This window comes from Stegastes partitus, unplaced genomic scaffold (genome assembly GCF_000690725.1).
Source record: "Stegastes partitus isolate 25-593 unplaced genomic scaffold, Stegastes_partitus-1.0.2 Scaffold19, whole genome shotgun sequence".
Lineage (NCBI taxonomy): Eukaryota > Metazoa > Chordata > Actinopteri > Pomacentridae > Stegastes > Stegastes partitus.
In genome coordinates, this window is record NW_007577750.1 from 302,031 (window position 1) to 317,795 (window position 15,765).

At 38.2% G+C, this 15,765-nt stretch overlaps 1 protein-coding gene across 1 annotated transcript in view; it reads left to right on the forward strand.

Moving 5' to 3' along the window:
- Nucleotides 1–15,765, forward strand: part of gpc5a (glypican 5a) — a 134,763-nt gene that overhangs the window by 64,431 nt on the left and 54,567 nt on the right. The gene's annotated exons all lie outside the window — the stretch shown is intronic.

Below are 15,765 nucleotides of genomic sequence, written 5' to 3' on the forward strand. Positions count from 1 at the left end.
GATGAGATTAGAGCAGTTTACGGGAGCACTTTCTCTTCTGTAGCTTCAATAACAGCTGCTGCAGTGCTACAACTCAAAGGTAGGAGCAGCAGCAGCAGCAGCAGCAGCAGCAGCAGCTTCACATGTCTGTTGCTTTGGGTTCCCAAGTGGCAGGCTGAAGGCCAGGTCATCTCTCTTGACCTCATGCTGGCACCCCCCTCCCTCACTAATTCACACCATCTGTGGGATGTCAGAGCACATAAATCTATATCATAACCATTGGAGAGCCCCTGATCCACCTCATTGACATTCCCTGAGTATTTGTCTTTTTGCCATTTGCATCTTAAACGTGCTTCTTCATGTGTCCTTGTGCTTCGGGGAATTTTACAGTAGAAATACTGTTTTATGGGCTTGAATACTCAATAACAATTTATCTACTGCACCTGATTTACTGTAAGTACTATGAAACAGATCAGCTCAGACAGATTATGTAATAATTCCTAATCTGCTGAGATCAAGTACTTCGGTGAGTGTAACTTTAAATCCTGTTTTTCTTTTCACCTACTATCTTTTGTACCTACTCACATATTTCAGTGCACACTATTGTTCATCCCCTGCTCTTGTTACCCATAAGATTTAATAATTTTCACCTACTTATTAGCTAAGACCCTGCTCCTCTTGTCCTTGCCTGTTATGTCTTTAGTGACCTCTGAATTAATAACGACTAGTTTGCAATTCACTCACTGATTGTTGGTAGAATCAGTTTATCTCCATCAATTGGCTGCCATCTTGGCCAGGTCACTCTTAAAAAAGATGTTTTAAAGCTCAAAGATTTTTTTTACCTGGTTAAATAAAGGATGTTAATATTGATTGAACTGGAATATGGTCATCAGCTTTGTGACATATAGATGAAAATGTATGTCTGGTGATAGCACATTTGTACGTTTGACTTTCCACAAAGCTGTAAAACCAACTTATTGGCAAACTGTTGCTTATCCAGACATCCAGTGGATACAGAGCAACATTATCATTCATTTGGAGTTGTGTTTCTGGCCACATGGTGAGCACAAGTTCAGTGTCACTCCTCATTTAACCCTGTTTTTGGTCTCTACTCCTGAGGGAAATATTGCACTCTTTAGATGCTAAATGTTCCACTGTGTTTAACAGCTAGTTGCTAAATCTGTCTGTTGTTTCACTCTGAGCAGGTAAAGTGTCTTTTTTTTTGGTCTTTTCTTTGCTGAATAGAAGTGCCTGCTGTGGTGGGAAATGAGGTTCAGCAAGACTGTAGACTTTAAGGGAACAACACAGTTGTGTAACAGTTTTCTGTCGGTCCACCACCAGCTGCCTTCACAGTAAAAATAGACATCTGATTCATTGTAAATGTAAAAATATTGATTGTAGCCAGTTGGTGAGTTATTTTTTTAACAGAGGGGATGCTCCCACACGTCCTGTCTCATGTTTGATGTTATAATTGAGATGCATGTGGGCCTGTTCTTTTACTAGATGTAGATATAAAGCATTTTAGTAATTGTTATTTTTCAAACGTTGTAGTTTTGATGATATAAACTTTACATTAAGATGTACATAATGGTAGCAGCCTTGCTCAGTGCAGTGATTGCAAGTTGAAGTCCTCCCAGGGTACACCAAACATCTATTTATTTATTGTGTACTGTATAGTTTAGAGCAGGGGTATTCATTTAAAAGTCACTGAGGTCCAGTTATTAAAATTTCCTCCAAGTAAAAGGTCTGAACTGAAGTCCAGTTTGTGTCTTACAGTCTTCCCCTATGGCAACATTTTCATGGTTTCGACAATACTTATTGTGAATTTTAAGTTCAGGATGTGTTTAACTGAGTGCAAAGTTAACTCGTTTATCATATGTATATATATATGTGTAGTCCCAGGCAAAAAAAAAAGAGGCTTTTATTTCAGATTAGAGAAAACAAAAACCTCAGAATAAAATACATTTTAAAAAGTGCGAACAAAGCTGAAGAACTGAAGGCCTCCACTTCAAGTAAAAAAGTCAACATCCTCAGAAAATAATAAATAAAAGGTTTTGTTTGCACGTTGCTGGGCTGTAAATGTGTGTGATGAGTCGGATAGATCTGTCATACATTGCAACTCGGTTATTTTGTGTCCCCTCAGCTCGGACTTCAGGGGATAACTTTGCTCAAAAGAGCTGTGCTTTGTTTCGTAGTGGCACCTCTTTTAAATAATGTCACGTTTTCAGAGCATGTGAGGCACACTGGTTGTGAACTGCCTGACGGAAGAATGAAGAAGAACCTACATTTCTCTGTCCACTCATCTTCAAAGCAGTGGCTTTCCTCATCAACCTTCCTTCTTTTGGACCAAGCCATGCTGTCATCACTGTTTCTTCCTCTCTGCTCTGCTGTATATGCAAGCGCAAAGTGGCAGCGAGCTGTGGCTGTGTGCTGGCCGTGCAGGGTCACCAAACGATTTGATTGGCTTGACTGAGTGGAGCTATTGCTGTATTAACTGGAGTAGCAGCGGCCACTGTCATCACTCGGTCCTGATCCGGACCGAGGTCCGTCATTTGGTGATGTCTGGTTTGAAGGATATTACAGGTCCAAGATGAAACTGACTAGAGAAAATCTGTCTTCTACTTCAGCACCTTGGACAGCGACATGGATTTATCCATACACGGCACAGTTGGGCCGCTGATATTTCAGATCCATCATCGGTTCTAAAGATTTTAACTTGTGCAAACGTCAGTTAGCGAAATAATCAATGAGTCAGGCTCACGTATATTCTACCAATACTCTCTCTGCTAATGGTGGATGGAGAACGATAATGGCAGGTTTACAAGGAGGACATTATAGCTGTAAACAACATAAACACTAATGATGTTAAAAGAATAGGATACTTGCTATCCCTCCCAATTTGACTGACATTAATTAATATTACAAGTGTGTGTGTAATTGTTTATATTTGTATTTTCTAACTTAAAGAGTTTCTTTACATCCCTTAGTTTAGTTTTAATCCAGATGAAGCATAGACTCTCAGTTGAATTCACTGGGTTTTCTTTCCTTTCTGTTTTTAAATTGTTTCTCTCTTGTCTTCTCTCTTTGTCTTTTTTTCTTCTCAAAACTTCTTTGTATCCTGAGGTCTTTTACTTACATATGCTTTGTTGTGTTTTGAAATTGAGAAGTCTTGCAAAGTCATTTGCAGCATCACAAGCGGTGATCAAATGTGACACTTGGCCACATTTGATATGTAGCTCATTATTAGCTTATTGTCTCACCTGAGAGGCACATCTTTGGTGTGTGAAGAAAATTCATTAAGGGAGGTCTGATTTGTTGAAAAAAAACCCCAAAACAAACAAATTCGCAGTGTCATATCTTATTCACAGTACAAACTTGTGCTGCACAGAAGTTGTTTGTTTTGCTCCAGTTTTTAAATAATATATAGTCTTTGTAATGCCTTCAATTTCAGAATGCCTAAAGATTACAAAGGCAATGACAATTTTGTTGTCAGAAGCTTCTCCCAGGAACATTTCTTACATGGACATATGATGAAGGGACCTGAATACATGAATAACAAGGAATGTTTGGAATGAATTGAAGTTAAAATATTTAAAATTATGACACTGACTCAATGGCAGTGCTTCAAAATTAGCCAGGCATCAATTTAAATAGTATTTACAGACTTCACTCAACAAAGTGAAATAAAAACACATTGCAGCTTGACAGGATTTAAAATAAAGCAGGTTTACATTGTGTACTTTTACTCCTCATTATTTTTGGGGGATTTTCTGTCATGATCTCAGCATTCATTAAGTAAAACAAACTAAGGATTATTTCTCCATAAAAGACATCGGAAGATTGTCATTAATGCAACACGTTCAGCAGATTGTTAAAATCATTTTTGCAGTTTTTTCAGACACTCTGGTGGTACGGCTCAGTGTCAGTCATTTGGTCTGTTGGTGAGCTGGTCAGCCATCCCCCCATTTTGATCATAACTAAAACATCTCATCAGTCATCATATTAATTGTCATGACATGTTATACAGGCATGAAGTCGCCTGATGATGAGTCCTACTGACTTTGTTGTTCCCCAACTCCAACCCCACAACGAGACTGAAATATGCACTTTTAAGTGAGATGCTTAAGCTGCTATTGAATGTACTATTTTTAAAAGTTGCATAGACATTCACATCCTCCTCAGAAGACATCGTACTATATACTTTACACCCCATCACTTTTTATGTAGTGTCAGCATTTTTTTTCAACCAGTAGTTTACTTTATGACCAAATACTTGCAAAAATGTTTTTTATGTTTAATGTTTATTAGCAAGTTGCTGTTTTTTGCAGAAAAGGTGAACTGGGATGCATTTGACCTGCTTAATGTCATAATGTTAGCATGTTAGCTACAGCTGAGTTGTTCCTCCTCAAATCATCAGAGGCCTTCTGCTCGACTGTCTCTTGTCTGCTTGAAACATTTTTATCATAAACTATGGGTATTTAAAATGATATCTGTGAAATTTTTACATTAAATCTATTGATTTCAGATCATGGGTGAGTTGAAATATGAAGAAAGGTCCCACCTCTGAGCACATGTTAGCAAAGATTGATAATGCAGAACTAGTGACTATTTTATGAACCATATGTGCCTGCATGTCACAATAACACAAAACAAAACATATAAATTATTTTTTGATATTAACTATTTAGTCACAAAAAATAAAAATAAAATTATATTTGTTAAAATTGTATAACTGACTGAGCAGGTATGAACGAGTTCTGGAGTTTCAAAATGGTTCTTCAAATATAACTTGTATATAAAATATATATATATACCTTTTTAATATGGGTGTCTTTTTCATTTTCTTTAATATGTCAAGCAAAAATTTCTCAAATGTAGAAATATCTGTATTTTATGATAAAAATTCAGGTGAATCAAAGGTAGTTAAACAGAAATTGTTCTAAAAGTTTGATGATTTGAGACAGAATGATGTTCAGACACTGTATTGAGCCAAAGGTGACCTGTGTTTTCACTGTAGTCACGTACTAATGTAGGAAACAAAAAAAAATAATTCTTTAGGCTGCATTTACAGGTGTATAGCACAAGTAAAATGTCAACGGTACATCACATGTGTAGAAAGCTGGATTGATTGAAATGTGTACAATGTAAACAGTTTCTTTGTGGGAACAGTGTAGTTTAGAGCCTGAATCTGTCAACATCATTTGCATCATAAATCGTCAGGGAAGCTATATAACAACACTGAAATTTCAGACAAGTGTGACACGTCTTGGAGCTCATCAACACAAATGAAGCTTCCCATTTCACCGGCTTTGATGCTTTTCAGCAAAGGTGCTACAAGAATTACACCCACAGTCAGAAATACAAACATGGCCCACGTAAATCAGCGCAAACTGAATACAGTGCTAATTTCTCCTACAGGGTATAAAAAATAAATTGTCAGAGGATGACAGTGTTTTTGCTAATTAAACTGACGGAAACCCCGGAACCCTTTGCGTATGTAAGTGCTAATAACATAAGTGTAAGCGGTTAATTATAGAGTTGTAGTTGTAGTACAGTCTCTCAACAAGTGCACATGTTAGGTGTGAAATTATCATAATCAGCAGGAGTTTACTAAATTTCTGACTTTACCTGAATGAAAGAGTCCCAAAAGTAAAGATGCATGAAAATTGAACAAATTTGTATTTGTAACTATTTATCGTTTGTCCATACGTTCATTCATTTTGAATTGATAAAACTAAAGCTCATATAATAATTTCTAATAGTTATGAAACGATGTTACAGTAGATTTTATGTCACTAAAGCATCTTAATCCTTTCAACACAAAGTAAATGTGTATTCCTTATACACTTCAACACTAAGTATCTTTGCTTGAAATTCATGATCAGATATGATTTTGATTAATCACTCCTAAATTCTTAAGTAGACTTCACATCATTACATATCTGGTATCAATCAAAAGTAGACAAGTTGACGGTTAAATATATATGGAAGTTCACTCTTGTCATATACATACAGGTGAAATACAGGTGTGAAAAAGAAAAGGTAAAGGTAAACCTCATAATTACAAGGGATGTATGCAATTAATTATCAGTTCTTATATACTGAGGCATCAGCCAAAGTCTTGTAATAAGTTAGTTAGTTTTGATTGGTTTTAAACATTTTGGAAACGAGGTAGTGAAAATCCCATTTTCTGGTGATTTTTGGGGTCAAACGACATCATTTTACTTCGTTTGCATAATTTATTTCATGACTGAATCACTGGTTCACATACGGGGATTCTCACTGATAGCCAATCAAAATGAATGTAACAGAAAGTCCCCATGTACCGGAGCCCGCTACACCGGGCTGCAGTGTTGAACGGGGTGAAAGCCACAGACCCATATAGCGGTCTGCAGTGTTGAACGGGAGTCATAATTCCAGCCCGGTATAGCGGGCTATTCTGTTGACAGTGTTAAACGATGAGAAACTCTTTGGGCACTGGTAACCAGATCTTAACTGTGCTCCAGTTTCAAGTTTTTGCTGCCAATCTATTAAATTTACTGTGCTTGCAGACTCAATTTCAAATTGGCCTATTTAAAGTCTTGTCCAACATGGACTGGTTAAATGTGATGGCTGTTCAAAAAGCAGTTTATGCAGAAAGGAGAGCCCTCAAAAGTGTGATTTTGTAGTTAAAACCTACTCGTGTTGAAGTACAACATTTGCCCTTCTGCACATGTGCTACGTGCCAAATCCTGACGGTCTGTGCCAGCACTGCCTCGAGCGCCTGCAGACGAAATAAATATAAAGATAGTGTGCTAATGCAGTAGGATAAATAGCGAACCCTGCCTGTTTTGTGTGTAGTCATTATGAAAACTACCCAGATTAGTGTTCAGTGAGCTGTTCCTTGCTGTAAGCCATCCCAAGGTTTTGTTTGTATTTTATTTCAATGAATTCAAGATGCAAATGACCAGAAATTAATCGTACCAACATCTCCAGTACACTGAAGCCAAATTACACTTCATCACTGGGTCAAACCCATTCTCAGGGGGGAAATGCTCTGTTGTGCTGCTTGTAAACCTCATTTTAGTTAATAATGCACTGACTTACAAAATAATTTATTAATGCATATGTTTTCTTCACTGTAATACCCCAGATTAGAGCATTCAAAAGTGCTATACAGTTTGACCTAATAAGGGATTATATCACTGAGATTCTCACTTTTTTTTTTTAAGGTTATTTTTTTGGTCTTTGTTAGATAGTGTTAGTGAGATAGAGACAGGAAAGTAGGGGAGAAGAATGGGGGGAGGACATGTGGGAAAGGGTCATGAGCAGGATTCAAACTCATGACCTCCACATTGGGACTGTAGCCCTGCACATGGGACGCCAGCTCTACCAGGTGAGCTATAGCGGAACCCCGACAATATGAATTTTAAAACTATATTTTTGTTTTTTACTACTTGTGTAAAAGCATTTTAGAAACCACCCATTAACTGCATTTTGTTATAGTGTTATTTCTGACATAAACCCTTGATGAATATGAATATACAATATATAAACATACTCAGTTTGTAACATGGGAAATGTGTTGCAAAGTATGTTTTCTACCTCTGAACAGTTCTTCTGGGTGCCATAAAAACATCGACAGCGCAGCAGGGAGGCCACTTGCTGACTGAAGATATTTACATGGGCATGTAAATTTATTCAATCAGTTATCCAATCTGATGCAAAAAGGGCAATTATCACCCCAGGCAGAATCAGTCAGCACTAGTATAGTATTAAAAATTTCTCCTCTGAAGTCCATTTGGGAGGAGAACTTTTGGTGGAGAAACACAGTGAGCTTGTGCGAAAGATAAAACAGATACGTGTCCTGTTAGAGACATAAAATATTTATTTGGGAAAATTAAGAGCATCTATCAGAGAACATTCTAACTGCAGCCATCATCATGTGCCCTGCTGTGCATTATTCTAGTTGTCAATAGTTGGAGTTTGGCTGCTTCATTTTCCTTACACACTTAATGAACTTTAATTCAAGCCAGTTTGTTGAGGAGATATGTTAATTTTGTTTGACTATAAAGACAAGTATATAGTCATCTCAATTTTATTCTTATTTTTTTTAAACGAGTATTGCAGAAAATGGATCTAAAGTGAAATGTGACTGTCAGCTTTGATGGGCATCTACTTCTTGCTATTATTATTATTTTTGCTATGACTATTTTGAGTTTTATTGTGTTTTTGTTGATGCTTTTTGTAATTTAAGTTTTTTGTACATTTATTTCTTTGGGTAAAGGGGCAGATAACATAAGATTATTCTTCTTTCTGCTCCCTTTCATTCAGGAGTTAGGAATGTTTGTGTCATGTTTATTGTTTTGTTTTAACTCAAGAATGAAATAAAAAATTTAAATGAAAATAAATGTTACATTTTAATTTATGTACATGTATGTGAAATCACTATCTATCACCAAATGAGGGAACATAATGGTTTAATGGTTTATATATAAATTTATATATCTGTATTATATTCCAGAACTGTCTGTTATGACATTCCCATGGAAAATGCTACATTGAGGTACTGCTAATGCAAACTGAGCATTTCCTGCGGCTTCACATTAAAAGCCTTTAACCGGCCAGACAAAGCTGACTAACCAGATCATGAGGAAATCACAGAAAACACTATGCATTCGTCAGTGAGCTTCGCGCTGACTGCAGTCATTCATCAAAAATGCGTCTACAAAACAAGGCAGTGGTAATTTTCTGCGGTTTTTGACAGTGGTTCAGTTTGAAATATTGCAGGCAGTAATCGAACCAGAAGGAGCAGCCACAGTGAATTGTTAGATGCAGAGCTGCAGGCGACAAGCTGCACACCTCCGACTTCTCAGCGAGGGAACCAACTTTCACCTTCGCCATGTTCGCAGATTTGTGCTGCATAAAATCGGATCACAGTTGCTCGCAGAATGATGGGAAGGTGCCATTTATCGACAAACTTCTTTATCAAAATGACGATAGTTTATTTTGCTTGGAATTCTGTTACCTGCAATATTAAACTGTGCCACTTGTAAAATCTTTGCGATGTTGTTGATGTACGGATAAATATATCATAGTAAATTATTGGTTTTAACAAAATCCTTTATATATGCAAAGGGAAATCTTTTACTAATTCCAGTAATCACCAGAATGCAAACCTGGTGTCAAGCAGGGTTATTCATACATTTAAGTGATCTATATGCTCTTATGTTCTGCCAGCGTGGAGTGTTTGTGTTGCGTGTTCAGTGTGTGTGGGTGTAGAAATGCCTTTTTCTAATTGTTTGCATCAAATAATTAGTCGAATTTGCAAAGCACTTTTGATAATTGGGCTGCATTTATTTGCATTTGTTTGAGGCGTTGCATTAAGTCACATGTGGCAATAAAGTCCTTTAAAAAAAAAAAAAAAAAAGTTTTAGTTTGAGAACTTACCAAAATGGACAGTTATTTATTTAATTAAAGAAAAACTCATTAGGGACTCCTAATGAGATTAGGACATCTTATACAATGAAACCCTGCTGTCCCAAGTACCACACTTGTTCTGCTGAGCCCAGGCTTTGTGAAGCAGTAAATGTTTGTAAAAGAGCTAATGAGCTAACATGGCATCTAAACTGCCTGCATTTTTTTTTTCCCCTTCAGAGTCTGTAAAGATATGGAAATTTCTTGTGTTTTCATACCAGACGTCAATAGAGGAAGGTAAAACCTTACAAATGGTGTTGTGTCTAGGAACAGCAGACCTTTGTATTGTACATCTGGTGCGATTCATTTAGCAGCTTGTGTGTTCACAGTCCTTGAGTCTAGTTTGCATTATCATCTCACTGGGACTTGATTTGCAAATGGGTCTGATTTGCAAATAGTCCTGATTGGCATCTCATTAGCTGCTGAAGTGCAGCACAAGTGTCAGCCGGCGTGTCTGACCTGAATTGTCATTTAACATTCATTTTAAACCGTCGCATTTTATTCCTCCGCTGTTTCAAAGGTGTTGAGCGCACACCTTTTGAGCCGCACTGCGTGTTTTTTTTACTCAACGGGGAGCCTCAGGATGTGCTAATCACATAATTCACTGACAATGTCGTTGTTGCAGAAGGAAACTCAGGCTTGAGAAGGCTATGTGGGTCAAATCGAGATTTAAACTGCAGCCAGTGTTAAATGGTGATTCTTTAAAATCTAATTTATTACATCTATGTGTGCTTGATGAATACTGAATGCAAGAAGAGAAGGTGCAGTGAGCATGTGTGTGTGGAAGGGGGTTAATGGCGGCTCGGTTTATGACCAGTGAAAACATCAATTACATATACCAGTGCACACACTCATTCCATTGTACACATGAGTGCATGTGCACATCTGTGTGCGCAGTATATTACTCCTGCAAATCACAATCACATTGGTGTACCTTATTAAAACCTGCCTTAAAGTACATGTGCATGAATGCCACGTTGACCGTTTGAATGAGAGAATGAAGGAAGCGGACGCTGAAATATGGATGAAGGTAAAATTCTATTACATTTAAAGATGGACATTTTTACAACGATAAGAATTATGTGTCCATGCAAATGTTGATTTTTCATGTTTTTCATCTGCATATCAGAAATGCTCTTTACTATTTCCATTTGCTCGCCCCTGACCTTGACTAACTAACGCTACAGAAGCTGTTCCCAGTTTTCTCCAGGACCAAATGGAAATGTATGATTACTATTCCACAGCCGAGACTGCAGGAAAACACACAACAGCAATGCAGCTATTGACAAATTCATCATGCAATCTGAGCGTACAAACTCTAGATTTCATCATCTTGCTCATCAGCAGCTCTTTTCTATGAATTATTTGTTGGCTCCTCTCCTCCTTGCCTGTCCTCTCCTCTTGATGTGGTAAAACCCATCAAGAATCTATAAGTAGGCCCTGTCCCTGTGTCTCTCAATCAAAATCAGGGGCAAGCAGCTCCTCACCCAGTCTGCAGGCTGAATTATTTACCAGTCATTGATGTGGTGGTTGACCAGCAGTTTTGCTTGTGAATTATTCATATCCCCTCTCCTCTTAGTCCAAAGGATTAACACTGAGAATATATTCACATTTTATTTGTTGTGCTCCTAAATTTGCATACCACAGTGCAACATTTGACTGTTATAAAAGTCCAGTTAGGGAGCAAAGACAGTATTATTTATAACCATCATCCAGGTCTCTAGATGTAAAAGAAAAAAGTTTTTTTTACAGCAACATATTCTCTGAGTTCAACATACAAATTCACTTTGTTCGATTAATTCCTTTTCGTACCCAGTAAGGGATGAGTAAAGCCAGAAATGTCAGGACCGTGTCTTAATTGGAGACAAATCCCCAAACCTGCAGCATAATGATTTGTTTTTTAACCGGCACTCATTGTGTAATTCATTATACCCGGGAGGTAAGGGCAGTAAATAGAAACATTCAAAGACAAATCCAGCTAAGCTGCATACCTGCAGATAACTTTATCTTTCTGCAAGTGCTTATAGTTTGAGCAACAGCAGCATAATCCTCTTTGTGTAATTAGCCATAAATGATGGCATTGCCGTTCTGCAATACTGCAAAATATTACTAAATCAGTTTTGAATAATACATACTTTAAAAATGTTAACAGCCATGTCTCCCATGAATCACATTAATGTGTGATTATTTTTGGTTTACAGGGGAAATGTAATGTAATTAATTAGATCAAATTTTAAGTTTGACCACAGTGTCCTAATGTTCATGGCTAATATCAGAACATTTATTTCACAAACATTCATAAGGAATGTATCCAGGATGTTCACTGGTTTGTATTTTTTGTATTTAAATCTTCACTCTTGTATTTCTTTCTGTAACATCAGCTCTGCTAAAGCATGAGGCTGAGATACAGTTGAGTTTAACTTCTGATTTGCGGTTACTGGCCCTACCGACAGTGTTTCTCAGTGCTCATCTTTTCTGTCTCTGCTCTCAGACTCTCCGAGTCCAGTTCTGTCTCAGGTTTCATCCTGTTAAAAAGGAGTTTTTCTTCCCCGCTGTTGCCAAGTGCTTGCTCAGTGAGGAGTAGTTGGTTCTCTCTCTGTGATACAGTAAAGTCTTGACCTTCACATGTGATGTGCCTAGAGATGACTTACATTATAATGCAAATAAAATTGAAATGAATAGATAATTGAAAACACTTGTTTAAGGCTCAGGATTGTGGTGAGTAGTTAAAAGATAAGACTGGCATTAGTCTATGTTTCTTCACTGTGAGGAAATCCCTTTGAAAATCCTGCCTCTCTATACTTTCTCACTTCCTTGGCTTGTTTATCACTCAGCCTTGAGCTCACTGGCTCCTTCTGAAGACATAACTATATTAAAAAACAAATCATGACTATGTACTTAAATTTTTTGAAGCTAAGTAATTTCATATAATAACTTGGCACTGTCGATTTTAGAAACTGTTAGCCAAACAGGAATACTTGGGACTGTTTTGAACCATGGACGAACATGTAGGCAACAGAATGATGTAAGTGGGAAGTCTCGAAATGTTCATTGCAATGAAGGACTGTGTCACCCAGTGCAAAATTGTGCTGACAGATGATTTTAAAATAGTTTTCAGACAAAAATCCAGCTCTGTTGCATTGACTGAGGAATAAACTGAAAAGCAATATACTGTAGCATATCGGCAGCATTATCCTTGATTTTCTTTTAACAAATGTTGAGTCACAGGACAGCTTAATTTGAATGATGACATTATTCAAAAACTCACATTCGCTGACCTGCTGCCTTTTTGCTACTGCTGCACTTGGTCTGGATAAACACACTGTCAGCGCTGCCACTTAAGAGAGCGAGATGGGAAATGACATTGTGCGTCTTGGGAGCCGACTCTCATCCTGACATTTTTTCCCTTTCTGACTGGCAAATATGATCATTGGAAGATCTCTTCCCCCACCCTCTATTTACAGATAGTAGAACGTGTTCAAAGAGAATATTAATGAGCTTAAAAATCCACACGCAGCTTGATTCATCTCTTGGCTCTGTGAAGGTGTGAGTCATTTTACCACATGACACCCTGCATCTCTTTAGGAAATGTACCATGTACATGATCAGCAATCTGACAATAAATGTATGCTCTTGTTGCTGACAGTTCATCTTAAACTTTGGCTTCTTCTGAGCATTTTTGGGAATAGATCTTTCGTCTGCAATGGGAAATGTTAGCCGGGGTGGTTGCGTAGGTGGGATAAATATAGTGTTATTGCCCTTCCATTTACAAGATGCAGTAACATGGCAGTCACCTTGTTCTATTACTGTAGATGTTGCTGAAGCACATAACCTAATGGTGTGAGGTCGCAAATTGGACTTGACAGCTGAGTGAAAATTTTAGGCATTACACAGCAGTGCAGGGACATTTTCTTTTTTGTACATACTGCATGCAGAAACAATGGTACGGTTTCCTATTTATAATGACTTCTATACAGAGGTTAAACAAATGCATCCACCTCCCAAAATACATGGTAGATTCTAATTACTCTTTTTTTTTTTTCTTTCAGTTTTACCTGCTTCAGTTTGTTTACTCCAGAGGCACATCTAGATATCTGTGTTAATAAAACTATTGCACTGTTGTGCACCCAACCTTGTACAAGAAGTAAAAAAAACAACAACAGATAATTAAGTGATACTTCAGAAAATACACAATGAACTCAGAGCTGCATACTTCACGGGAACAGTTTTAGTGTCTGTGTGTGCGCATGTATGTTTGTGGGTAACATTCATTATTCTGACTACCTGTGGGGAGAAACTGTCTCTGAAACGGGAGGTGCATGATTTAATGCTCAGGTAGCGTTTTCCAGATGGCAAGAGTTGGGGGGGAGAGAAAAAAATGTGCGTGTGTGGGCCCGATGACTGGTGTCCTTGATAATGCTTTGGGCTTTCCTTATGCAGTGGGTAATGAAGATATCATACAGCCATAGCAGGTCGGTGCCAGTAAATTTTTGATGCTGGCTTTACTGTGTTTTGCTGCAGTTTCCAGTGCTGAGCAGTCAAAACTGCCAAACCGTATACTGTGATGAAGCCTGTCAGAGTATACTCTCTATGGTGCAGCGATGAAAGTTAAGCCAAGCCTCAGTTTCCATGCCAAATCTTTTGAGACGCCTCGTGAACCGCAGTCTTTGTTGTGATTTTCTGAGCTGCTGGAGGAAGCAGTCGGTATTATGAAGAAATTTGTGATGTGTACAGCGGTGAGTTTAGGAGTTTATAAAATGTGTCAGGTGGCCGGGGCCGCTTTCAGATTGGGGACTGAAGGTTACCGAAGACATGGAGGGGGAGGATTCTCGTAGATTAATCATATCAACTGGACTTGCCTGAGTTCCTTGAAGATGTTTCACCTCTCATCCAAGAGGCTTCATCACTTCTGGAACTTTTCATGATCATGTGACCTTGGCCCAGGCTCTGATTGGCAGCTGCATACTTTCTCATGGGCGCAGCTTGGTGCGTCCCAGACCCGTCCACTTTTGCTGTAAGCCAATGAATTTTGTCTTTATTTGTTTTTGTCTTCTGTGGTTGGATATCAAAACTGTCCTTTGACGTTCTTACAACTGCGCTTTCTGACACTGTCACATTGTCTTTCCCCTCTTCTTCAACCAGCTGACAGCTCTGTTAAAACATTGGACAACATGCACAAATTAGGAATTATTTCTGATAACCAGGTCACTGACTAAAATGAGTAATTTACTTTCAGGTTTATGTATGTGCTCACACATATCCTAATAAATGTGGGATAAAGTTTGCATGAAGTCTCTATCTCTGGTTGCTACTGTTGGTGCTGATTATTTTCAGAACGCAGACTTAACTCAACTCAACTCAACTTCATTTATAAAGCACTTTAAAAAGAACCACTGCTGAGACAAAGTGCTGAACATCAAGAATAAATATATATAAAACATAAAACAAACAGTTAAAACAATAACGACAATAAAATGACAAAGACAAGAGCAAAGTCTCACACTGGGTCAAAAGCCAAAGAGCAAAAGTGAGTTTTAAGAGGAGTTTTAAAAATGGGCAGTGAAGGGGCCTGTCTAATGTGCAAAGGCAGATTGTTCCATAATTTAGGAGCAGCAGTAGAAAAAGCTCTGTCCCCTCTGAGCTTCTGCTTGGATTTTGGTACCTCTTGGAGCAGCTGATCAGCTGACCTGAGGGACCGAACAAGAGAATACAGGTGAAGCAGCTCAGAGAGGTAAGGCAGGGCGAGACCATTTAAGGATTTAAAAACAAATAAAAGAATTTGAAAATGAATTCTAAAATGCACAGGCAGCCAATGGAGGGAGGCCAGAATGGGAGTAATGTGTTCCCTCTTACGTGATCCAGTTAAAAGACGGGCAGCGGCATTCTGAACCAACTGGAGACGTGAGAGGGAAGACTGGCTGGCTCCAAAATAAAGAGCATTGCAGTAATCTAGCCAAGACGTTATGAAGGCATGGATTACGGTTTCAAAGTGCTGCCGTGGGAGGATGGGTTTCACCTTTGCCAACTGCCTAAGATGAAAAAAGCTGGTCTTCACTACTGCACCAATTTGGTGATCCAATTTAAAATCACTGTCCATCTTAAAACCCAGATTTGTAACTGTTGGCTTTACATGCTGTGCCAAAGGACCCAAGTCACCAGGGGAGTGGGACTCACAGGAACCACTAAGGCCAAACACCATCACTTCTGTCTTCTTTTCATTAAAATTTAGGACATAACAAAAGTGGATTAATTGAGAAGGCTTCTTTCTTCTTCAACGGTACATATATCTGACTGTCGTCAGCATAACAATGGAAGGAGATACCATGTTTT